The 12,466-nt window shown below is 39.8% G+C and overlaps 1 pseudogene; it reads right to left on the reverse strand.

Moving 5' to 3' along the window:
* LOC144251444 (contactin-associated protein-like 3) overlaps positions 1-12,466 on the reverse strand; it is a 191,887-nt pseudogene that overhangs the window by 85,690 nt on the left and 93,731 nt on the right.

A 12,466-nucleotide genomic window follows, 5' to 3' on the forward strand; every position in this document is an offset into this window, starting at 1 on the left:
AAAAGCTTCTAAAATGAAAAACACTAATCTAATAAAAGACTTGTATCTAAAACATGCAAATAATTTGTAGAACTCAATAGTTCCATAAGTAACCCAATTAGAATGAGGCAAAAGATCTGAACAGATACCAGAAAAAAATAAGATCTATTGATGAAACGCAGAATATGAAGATACCTTCAAAATCACATGTTATTAGGAAACGGCAAACACAAACAATAATGGGATACTACTGCACACTTGTTAGAATGGTTAAAGTTCAAACACTGACCTTTTCAAATGCTGGCCATGATGTAAAGCAACAGAACCTCTCATTTATTGCTGATTGGAATATAAAATGGCCCAGACATTTTGGAAGACAATTTGGTGCTTAATAGGCTTACCAGCGTTACCATAAGATCCAGCAATTATTCCCCAAGGCATTTAAGCAAATTAGTTGAAAATATATGTGGTTGGAATAATTCTCACCTACTACATAGAAATCAAGACATTGTGATATTGATGCAGGGTAGACATATAGATTTTGAAGACAAAGAATCAAGAAATAGACCCACCACACAAACATGCCCAAGTGGTATCTGGCAATGTTGAAATGGTAATTCAAAAGAGGAAGGACAGTCTTTCAATAAATGGCATTAGGGAAACTGGGCCAAACTCTCACACACATAAAAATCATCCCAAAGTGGAACATAAAATATAAAATATTTTCTATAAAATATAAACCACTAGAAAAATATATTTTTTTAAATCTTTAGGATATAGAATTAGAGAAAGAATTCTTGGACTTAACAGCAAATGTACAACCCACAAAAGGGGAAAAAATGGTAAATCTGACCTCATCAAAAGTAAAACTTTTGCTAAAGCATAAGGAGGATGTGGAAGAAATCAAAGTCTTATAAAGTGGAATTTTGGGGAATGTAAACTAGTATGGCTACCCTAGAAACCACTTGGGCACCTTTTTTTTCCTTTATAAAATTAACCATGTAATTACCCAACAATTGTGATCTTGGCCATTTTGATCCCAGGAAAATGACACTGATGATCACACATTCATAATGGGTACAACGTTCTAATGAATCTCAAGGAGGATTATGCTGAGTGAAAAAGTCCATCCCCAAAGTTTCTACTTTCTGATTCCATTTATATAACATTCTTCAAATGGAAAATAAATGGAGAACGGATTAGTGGTTGCCAGGGGTTACCACTGATGAGTAGGAGGTGGAAGCAGGTGTGGATACTGAGCCAGAGGAGGCTCATGCCGATGGAAATCTTGTGTATCTTGACTGACAAGGTTGTGATACTGCACTGAAGTTTTGCAAGACATTACCACTGGGAGAACTGGGTAAAGGAACTCAGGTTCACTTGATGATTTCTCACAAGTGTGTATGAATGTGCAGTTGGCTCAAATTTTTAAAAATTCATTTAAAAAACCAATAAAATCCTAAGGGAAAACTATAGGCTCTTTTTCAAAAGAAAACCAGAAAACTTTCAATGACTGGAGTAGAATACTTCATTTTCTCAATTATTTTAGCCCCTAACACAGTAGTTTCCAAAAGATCACCTGAAGATTTTTTTCAAAATTCCAAGCCCAGACTGTTCCTCAGATCAGTTAAATTGTAATTTACAGGTATAAGACATTTGCAAAGTCCAATGTTACTTCATTTACAGTGTTGCAAGGCGTCAGATTAAAGTTCTTTCTGACTTGCTTGTACACATTATAAGGCAAAGCAGATCAGAGCTCACATCCTAAGGAAAGTTCAACCCATGTTACCCTTCTATGTCATCTCTTCCCAAATCAGGAGCTTCTGAAAGGTTTAGGTTCATTCTACATGTTTGTCTGGGTTAAGTTTATATTTAAAATTCTCCAGTGGCCCCTTTGCCACAATAGCTCTAAGACAGAGAAAAATGACACTACATTTTTCCTAATGTGGTTTAAGAAATGCATCTTATTTCACTTTTAATTATTCATTCTCCAAATTCATCTTGCATCTAGAAATAAAACCAAATGGACAACGGCTGGTGAGTGCATAAATTAAATCCCAACCCCATTGGGAGGGTTTGTGCACACCTGTGTAGTGCACAGGGTACAGGCTGGTCCATGCACACTGTGCTTGCTCACTGACACATCCGGAAATATTGTTTACTGGTTCCATTAGAGGTCACTCTCATGTGACTTATTCCCTTTCTTCCTCATGCCTGGCTTTCCCTGGTAACTATCTAGTATATTTTGTTCCATAGTCCTGGTCTGGCTTACTATAATCACCTTTCTCACTGATTAAACTTCAACCATGATGAATTAACAAATACTTGAACCTAGTAATGACAACTATAAATATAAAAACCTGGAGAGCTGGGAATGAGAATAAAACTACAGAGCTGGGAGTGAGGATTACTTATTTCCTGAACTTTATGTAGTTTATCTCATTTATGTAGGACTCCATGAGATCAGTTCGGTGTCTCTGATGAAGAAACAGATGCAAAAGATTAAGCAATTGGGCTGGGGGTGTGGCTCAAGCAGTAACATGCTCTCCTGGCATGCGAGCGGCCCGGGTTCAATCCTCAGCACCACATACAAACAAAGATGCTGTGTCCCCCGAAAACTAAAAAATAAATATTAAAAATTCTCTCTCTCTCTTCAAAAAAAGATTAAACAATTGCTTGAATTTCTGCAGATGCTACAGAATAGACTTGGACTTCAATCTTAGATGTGAGATGAAACAAGTCCTTTGCTCTTTTTAGTCACTGGAACCAGCATATGATAGGCATTCAAAGGAGACTAGATCACTCTGAGAAGGGACCCAAGTGAGGATTGCATAGATCTATACAACAGGTAAGATTCAAGGGTGAAAGGCAGGAGGGGGCCATTCCAAGCAGAGAAAGTAGCAGAAAATTTCTGGCACAGAGAAGAACTGTGGTCTGGAATGTTCCACGGGGGCCAACTGACCAGGAGCCATGGGGATTAGGGGAGGCAGTACAGGTATGGGACAGTGATTCTGAAGGACACATCTGCAACTGAGAGTCACACACCAATACCTTTAAGTGCATTTGAATAGAAGATTGTAGATTAAAATTTTAAGAGTGGCTTTACTATGCTGCTAACTTACACTAGTTTAGATTGCTAAATTTCTAAAAAAAAAAAAAGAAAGAAAGAAATAAAGACAAATCTCAGTATTTACTAATGAAAATAAAGTACTTGCTAAAAAAAAAAAAAAAAAAAAAAAAAAAAAAAACCTTTATTGGGGAGCATCAAAGGGTTCAGTAAGAGAGTCCCTAGAAGGAGGGAGAAACATCTACTTAAGAGCAGAAGGTTATGATGCAAGCAGCGCTTCCTCGAGATAATCTGCATTTTTGAGGATGAAGACAGTCTATTAGATAACCTGGGGGAAATGGATGAGAGACCAGCCGGAAAACTCTTGTAATAACTTGAGTAATTATTCCGAATCCGACATACGGGAGTGGTGGGGCTGGGAGTGACAGGTGGACCTACTGAGACAATCTGAAGGGAGGGATCCAGCGTGACAGGCAGATTGAGGGGTAGATTTTGAAGAGTGGGGAGGCAGATTGGTCCTCCAGAAAGAACTGTTAACCCTCACCCACCCTAAAACCCCACTCTCCTCTAATTATCAAAACTGGCATCTGTTATTAGCAAAGTTTCTTTGATTTAAAAAAAAAAAAAAAAAAACATGTCACTAGTCCTGCACGCTGAGCATCCATCTCTTGAGAGGGCGCCCTGCAGCGCGGTCCCAGGCAGGGGCCCTCCTTACCTCGTGGGTTTGCGAGCCGCCCAGAGCCACAGCGCAGAGCCAGCTGCTGCTCACAGAGCTCTGCCAGGGCCACCGCTGCCCGCAGCTGCCCCGCGCTGGCCACATAGGCGAAGGTCACCGAGCGTGCGTGCCTATGGGGGCCGCCTCCGATGGTCACCTGCTCTGGGCCACCTTGCCGCACCACCGTCCACGCGGCGTCTGCAGAGCAGAAAGGGGCAAAGAGGAGGCGTGACGCGGGGCAGGAGTCAGAGGCTGCAAAACACCTTTTATTTCAGTTAATTCCTTCCCGCGTTGTTATTGGTGCACTGTAGCTGAACATGGTGGGGTTTGTCCTTACCCATTTGTGCCTGCACCAATATACCCAGATAATTAGGCCAATGCCACTCTTCAGCACTTCCCCTTGATCCCCTCCTCCCCTCCCTGGGTCCCTTTCCTCTGCTTTTCATGAGATCCCCACCTCCACCTTTCTTTTCCTCTCTAGCTCTCACATATGAGAGAAAGTCTACAATCCTTGACCTTCTGAGTTTGGCTAATTTCACTTAACATAATCGTCTCTAGTTCCATCCGTTTTCCTGCAAATGACATAATTTCATTCTTTTTTATGGTCGAATAAAACTCCATTGTGTATATATACCTCATTTTCTGTCGCCATTCATCAGTTGACTGACACCCAGGCTGGTTCCACAGTTTAGCTACTGAGAACTGTGCAGCTATCAACATGGGTGGGCATGTGTCACTGCAGGATATTGACTTTAATTCTTCACGATGAATACCCACACGCGGTCTAGCTGGGCATATGGTGATTCTATGCCTAGTCTTTGAGGAAACTCCATACGGATTTCCATAGTGGTTGTACTAATTTACAGTCCCACCAACGGTGTACAAGTGTTCCTTCTCCTCCCCATCCTCTCCAGCATTTATTATTGCTTGTGTTCTTGTAGGCTGCCATTCTCACTGCTGTGAGATGAAATCTCAGTGTGATTTTGGAGGAAAAATGCAAATAAAAAACTACACTGAGATTTCATCTTAATTAAGTTTTTAATCAAAATTTGAATCACTGCAAGTTTGCAGTGAACTTTTTGCCTTGGATTTGTTTAGCAATGCATTAGCCAGAATTCAGCCTCAAAGAGAAGAATATATTGGGAGAACTGATGATTAAATTTCTGTGACTTGTTTAATAATATAATGTAAAAATCACTTTTTACATCAACACAAAAATGAGGCTAAACTGGGCATGTCCATGTATCTTTTTTGCTCTGTATTTTCCTCATCTGTGTGTTTATTTTCCTTATTATCAAATAAATTTATAAAAGATGCATTTGGGGATGATGGGACCTACAGATTGATGGAATTCCACAGGAAGCAACTTTGTTCAAAGCCTATCAACTTATCAGTAAGCAAGCCCTGAAGAATGACATGCCTTGGGCATCCCATAGAGGGTCCAGGCAGTAATCCTGGCCATCTGTCCATCTGATGATAATTTCTGATGTATTTCTGTTGTGTTGATCAGTTGAATTTGTTTTCTTTTACTTTTGTCTGTTTTTTTTTTTTTGTGTGTGTGTGTGTGTGTGGTACTGGGGGGTTGAACCCAGAAGCACTGTACTACTGAACTAAACCTCCAGCCCTATTATGTATTTTTACTTTGAGAAAGGGCTTTGCTAAGTTGTGCAGGCTGGCCTCCAACTTGCAATCCTCCTGCCTCAGCCTCCCAAGTCTCTGGGATTACAGGCTATGTGCCACCACACCCAACCATTAGATTGTTTTGATAAAATAACAACAACAACAACAAAAAAAAAACCACAAAAGAGCAAACTTCCAAGGGAAGAACTTTAGGTTCTTAATGAAAGTTCCCAAGGGAACTCATGCTTGATGGTGTAAAGTATCACCTAGCTGAATGGATAGCTATGGGTCAGTGGACAAGGAGCTGCTTTGAAGTCACTCCAGTTCAACTACATCAATGCTGCCTGGTCCTTTAGCTTCTAAAAAAAGACATATTTAGTTTAAGGGACACTTTACATAGGAGTTTTCCAAACTGTAGGGATGGGGAAAATTCATATGGATATACATTTTTAAGAATTCAAAATCAAAGCAATGTAGTACGTGTGTTTTTTGTTGTTTGTTTTTTGGCTTTTTTTTTAGTCCAGGAATTGACCAAAGGGATGCTTAACCACTGAGCCATATCCCAACCCTTTTTATGTTTTATTTTAAGACAAGGTCTCTCTTGAGTCGCTTAGGGCCTCTGTAAGTCGCTAAGGCTGGCTTTGAACTTGCGATCCTCTTGCCTCAGCCTCCCCAGTCACTAGGTTTACAGGTGTGTGCCACCATGCCCAGCTATATTAGGTTTTCTATTGAGAAATCACCCTCCCATCCTGTCACATCTCAGGATTTTTAATGACTTGGTTTCCAAATGTGTGTAAGAGAAGTTTAACTGTCTTACTGCTGCTCACCATATCAAAATAACAAACCATATTCCCACCATATCAAAATAACCAACAGAGAGACAAGGAAGCCCGCAGTGTGGCTCGAACAACCCTTTGGCCATGGTTCCTATGGAGAGCACAGTGTCCACGAAGGGACGGAAAGGACAGACAGAACCTGTGAACTGAAGGAGGGAACACAGGCTTGAATTCAAAGACCGTGGCCTGCTGTCCTCACAGAGGGGCTGCCCAGGCCTCCTGCAGCAATCTCAGTTCCAAGGCTCTTTCTCAGCATGAATTTCTTTTCATTTTAGAATCTTTAAACTCCTGGCCATCCTGTGTGCATGACTCCTACTCTCCATTCACCTTCAGGTTTCTCCTGTCGACTGGATCAAATCCACAGACACCTGACACTCAGGGGGGCCTTGAAGATAATCAGTCACGTGCTATCTTGGGTCCTGAGTCGTGGTTTGATGGTCCTGGGTAACTCACTTTAATAAATTTGCAGTCATGCATGATCACAGTGTAATAATGGAAAAACAGGTTTGAGATCTATCTGGAAAACGGCTGTCCCAGAGAGCATCAGGAGACTTACTCACCTGTAAACCTCTTCTTCCTTGTGGGATTTCTGTTGAGAAGTCGGATATGATTCTTATCTTTACTCCTGTGGATGTGAGGTGGGTTTTTGTTGTTGTTATTGTTTTGTTTTGTTTTTTTCTGACTTCTGTCAAGGTTTTTCTTTACCTTTGATGGCTCACAGTTTGAATGTCCATGCCTAGGCATGGTTTTACGTTGGCAGTGGTGGTAGCATGTCCTGTTTTGGTGTTCTTTAAACTTCCTGGATCTGTGATAGATGTTTTGACAAGAATTCATGAAAAATCCTAGTTATTATTGCTTCAAAATTGGCTTCTGTTCCTTTCTTTATTTCTTCTCCTGATATTCCGTTTACATGGAAGTTACACCTTTTATAATTATATCACAATTCTCATGATATTCTGGGTTTAGTTTTTTCAGTCTTTTTTTTTTAATTTCTTGGCTTTTCAGTTTTGGAAATTTCTATTTTGATATCCCCAAACGTAGAGATTTCTTTCCTCTGCTATATCCAGGCTCCAAATGAACTCTTCTGAGGCATGTTTTCATTTTTGTTCCAATAGTTGGATTTCTGGCATCCTTTTTCCTTCTTTTTGAGAATTCCCTCCTCTCGGATGCATGGCTCCTCTGCTCTTGCATGCTGTCTGCTTGGTCTCTTAGACCATTAATCTGTTAGTCCCAGTGGTTTTCAGTTCCTCGTCTGCTCATTCTAACATCCCTGCCGTATTGGAGTCTGTTTCTATGGCTTCCTCTTTCTCTTTTGAATTGTTTTCTGCTGTTTGTTTTATTTTTGTTTTTCCTTGACATTTTTTCCTGATAGCCAGGGGTGATGCATTGGTGCAAGTCATGCTGCCACCAGACCTTTAGTGAATCAAGGGAGATGCAGCCAGGGGGAGGGCCTGTGTGATGCCATCATGAGCCTGGGCCTCCGCACTGTGGCCTCAGCTCCCTCCCCAGCACCCTCAGGCATTTCCCTTTTCCTAAGTAGGCTAAGCTCTGAAATAGATCCCAATAGTTTAGGCTCTGAAAACATTCTTTCTCAAGGGCAGGTCAAGGAGAATAGAATGCTCTGGTGAGTGTTTCCAGGTGATTCTTTCTCCACTTACCCTTCTGGAAGCATGAGGAGATTTTCCTCCAATATCACTGTAAGACACAGGTCAAGCTCCTCACAGCGTAAGGATCCTTCTCTGACTGCAGATCTCAATTCCCACACTTGTCTCCGCAGGGACTCCAGCAATTTGTCAATCACTTTTTAGGTTTTCCCACCCAGGCTCTGGGAAGGGGTGATTCTCTGTGTCTGCCTGCTTCTCTCTCCAATAGGGGGGACAGCAGTCTGCTCTGTGACTTCACATCTTTGCTAGATCTAGGAAGAGTCATTGATTTTTCATTTTGTCCAGTTTTTGACTTAGTAAGATGGAGCGGTGACTTCCAAACTCCTTAGCAAGACAGATGGAAGCCACTGGCTCCTGAAAGCTATCACTCTACATGCATTTTTCAAGCTAGTGGAACAATATTTGACAACAGCACCTTTTTTAATTGCTTTAGCTTAATCTTTTCTAAGCAATGCAACCTCCAGAGAGAAGATGACTTTTTCTAGGGAATTTTAGTGATTCCTCTGTCATTAACTAGATTTTGTCATTAGATGCTTCCCTTACCAACTTCACCAAGCCTCCTTCTTCTCATCTTCAAACAATGACAAGATCCTTGCAAGGGTGACCTTGGTTAAGTCCTTTGCTATTTGCCAAGACCACATTACTGCAAGAACCCATTGTGAAGAAGCTGAACCACAGCAAGGGATCCCAGGAAAGCTGCATGACTGATGATCTGGGTGCAGGACCCTTCTCACGTTAGTATGATTGTTTGAACCAGGGAGTTTGGGAGATGGTGAGTTTCTGTTGGTGGGACTTCTGTATTTTATATCTTCAGTGCTTTGCTGATCAACGTGGTTCTAAATTTTTGGAATATTCACATCTTAAACATTCTTTGGCAATCTGCACTAAAGCATTTTTAATTTCTATGTACTTTCATTTGTTTGTTTCCTTCTTTTCTAGGTGTTTGCTGGTCCATTTGGTCACTGTCCAGTTTGACGGGACTTCACAACCTTTTCTCTGCACACTAAATGAGAACTATTTATTTCACATATCTTCTTTCCAGAGAGCTCACTGAAATTTGCTAGGGCAGATTTCTGTAAAAATTTAATTACCTAAGCGGCATTTTACAGCAACCTTCAACAATCAAGCTGTGTTCATTTGTAATAATATCTAAACCAGGAGTGGTTTTATAATGTTAACACAAATCAAATTTCTTTTATTATAAAAATTACATGCTATTGAAGATATAGATACACATACATACATATCTTATTAGTACTTTTAAAAATCTCTTTTTTTGTTCTAAGTTTTTAAAATATGTAAATCACAGAATCAAAGCTTTATATGTCATCATGGTGCATATGAAAAATATGTAATTGTGACAAGTGTTGCAGTCATAGCAGAACATTAAGTTTCACCTATAACCCAACCAAGGTAAGTCATAAATGCAAGGAAGTTTTATTGACAATAAAATTAGCCAATATATCAAGTTGCATGTTTTAACAATGCTGCCAACCGGCAAATCTCTCCCTGGTCTATCCTGATCATGGGCATAAACAGTTGATATCCAGGTCTGAAGGTTATTGACGTACCTGTCATGTTGCAGTACACAAGAAACGGTCCCAGGGGGCCACTGCCATCAGCATCAATATAGTAAAGCCCAGAAGGACTCCCTCGGTGCTTGTGGGCCTCACAGGACTGCTCATACAGCGCTGTAGGAGAACACCACCCATCAGAAGCAGAAGGGATCCCTCAATTGGTTTAATTAGTGTCCAAAGGTTTCCATTTCTGAATTACAGACACACGATACATATTACCTGACATCATTTTTATTAGTTTCTATGACATTATATTTGATTAGGTAGAAGACAGAAAGGTGACATATTATAAATTAAATTTACTTTCACTAACAAAGGAGAAGGACATTAGCAAGTAAAGATGGATTTAAGTGTTGAACATCGTTAGGTGCTAAATAAATATTTGGCATATAGTTCTATTTGAAGAAAAAGGAAAGAGTGTACTGGTGACTAAAATGAAGATTTTCATGGGAATGTGAGGTCACTGGGCAATGTCTAGGGATTGTAGTTTCAATATGTAAATGTTCTCTTGCTTTTGAGCAAGGAAGATGAAGATTCTGAAGCCTAGTGTCAAATATTTGAAGGGGCATTTTAGAGAAATCTGTGAATCTGAATCCTATCTGTTGTGGATTCATGATTCTATTCAAATTCCCTTCCTTACAGAACAGCTTAACTTCTGCCAGCAACCTAATACCTTCCAACAAGTCATGCCACTTCCAACCCCCTCATGGTTTAAAGCTATAAATTCTCTGCCATTTAGTAAAACCTCAGGATACATTTTTCAAGATTGCTTAAATGTGTGTTTTCCTGCACTGCAATTCTAATTAGCTCCCAATCTGCGTTATTTTCTTTGTTCTTGATGAGGTTGACTTATTCTGGGTCCACAGCAAAGCCCAAGGAAGGGGGTGAGAGTTATTCTCTCTCATTTTGCAAAACAGGAGGAAAAAAACTTTGCAAGAGGACATCTTAAATCTAAGCAACCTTAAGGTAAATACAACCAGCTGTCAAATGAGAATGGCCCCACGGTAGATGGTCCAAATCAACAGAGTTATTTAACAAACTTCTTAGATGAAAACACAAATAGGATAGATTGCTTTTCTGTCATTCTTTCCCACTTGTATGTTTATTTAAATGCACAAATTTATAAATGCCTGCTCGGATTCATTCATATTAATGACAATGATTAGACCTACATAGTGAACAAATTAGGAGAATTCTTGTTTTATGTGAACTTCTTGACTTAAACAACAATGTGTACACATATAATTATATGAGTGTCCCAAACAAAAATGACCTGTTTTAACTCTAAGCAGCCTTGTCTCACGGTCCTTGTCTGTGGGCTTGGTGAAATTTCACCTTTGCTTGGTGTACCTGTTTGGAAGCCACAATTATGGAGAACCACAATTAGCAACCATATCATTACATCAGAGTGAAATCTGAATAGCTCCTCTTCAAATTTCTGATATTTTCCCTCAGATTTGCTCTGAGTTACATTTGCAGCAGAGATGGCCGTGGGCTGTCTGCTCCCCTGAGAAGCTCTTGTCTAGATCTTCAAGCTGGGAGCACAGGATTCTCCCTAAGCCTCATTTGCATGCAGAGCGCAGAGTTAATAACACTCCACACCCTGCCTTCCTGATACAGTTTTTATAAAAATCAAATTAAAGAAGTCACAAGGAGTTGCTATAAGTTTCAAGGAGAACCTCAGTGCAAGGGAGTCGAAGTGATGATTTCCTGTCTTACACTGTTTCTTTAAAGACCCAGGGAAGCGCAAATTGTTTGCAAGGAGACGTGGAGAAATGTCAGCGGAGATGCACAGAAAGAAGAGAACTTTAAAAGTTCAAACAACAACAACAACAAAAAAAGGGTGTGTGTGTGAGAGAGAGATTTTCAAGGCTTCTGGCATGTTCTAATCATTAACAAATTAGTGGTCAATAAACTAGTCTGGGCTTTATAAGATAGAGGATGATTCTTCACTAAAGACAGATGACGTCTACTCGGGAGAGGCATTATAGACAAGTTATAGCAAGTCACCTAGAAGTGCTTCCTACAGTGTCCATTAAGAGCACATGCAAAGCTGGTTCAAACAGACCTCTGGGCTCCATCCCAAGAGATTCAGGTCCAATAGGTTTGGGTGAGACCTGAGGTTCTTTATTTGTAACATGTTCCCAGTGACTCTGAAGCTTCTGGTATGAGGCGCACCCTTCAAATGCTGGAGCTAAGGATCTAGAGCCTACTTCCTGAAGTTCAAATCCTCAGGGTGCCTTTAAGTAGCCTGAAGGTCAAGTTACTTGACCTCTCTCTGTCCTCAGTTTGCAATGAGGATAATAAGAGTACTTTATTCTTGAAGCTGCTTTAGGGTTAAATGAGTTAATTCATGCAAATCACTATTTGCATGAGGATAGATATATTTATGTACTCCATAAATGCATACTTTTATAATTATTCACTTATAATTATTATTACCACCAAGGAAAATTACAGTTGTAAGAGACCTTAAAGGTCTGCTAGTTTTTAGCTGATATCTAATTGCCTCTTCTATAATTTCCATCCCGTTATTTTTTATACTTAATTTTATTACATTTAATAATAAATGTTGAAAGCCAGGCAACTGAGTATTTTTCTACTTTTCTTTGATTAAAAGGATTCTCAATTGAAACTACAGCCCCACTCAAGGAAAGGAATGAGTTGTGACATCATGCATTCCTGATTTAATCTAGCTTAATTTTACTCTTTACTTTTATTCTACCATACCTAATTCATCATATTTACCACCTTCTTTTGTGTAAATGACTTAGTACTCCATATTTCTGTACACTGTCTCAACACCCTTGTATTAAATGAGCTTGGGGTTGGGGGCCAGGCTCAGTGGTAGAGTGCTTGCCAGCATGCATGAGGCTCTGGGTTTGATCCCCAACATGGTGAGGGATAACTAATTAATGATAAATTAAAGTGAGGTGGTTTAAATGTAATCTAGAAATTAACCATAATTAAATACTTATTAATTGATAATATTAATAATTAATTAACAA

Source organism: Urocitellus parryii, assembly GCF_045843805.1.
Source record: "Urocitellus parryii isolate mUroPar1 chromosome 13 unlocalized genomic scaffold, mUroPar1.hap1 SUPER_13_unloc_6, whole genome shotgun sequence".
NCBI lineage: Eukaryota > Metazoa > Chordata > Mammalia > Rodentia > Sciuridae > Urocitellus > Urocitellus parryii.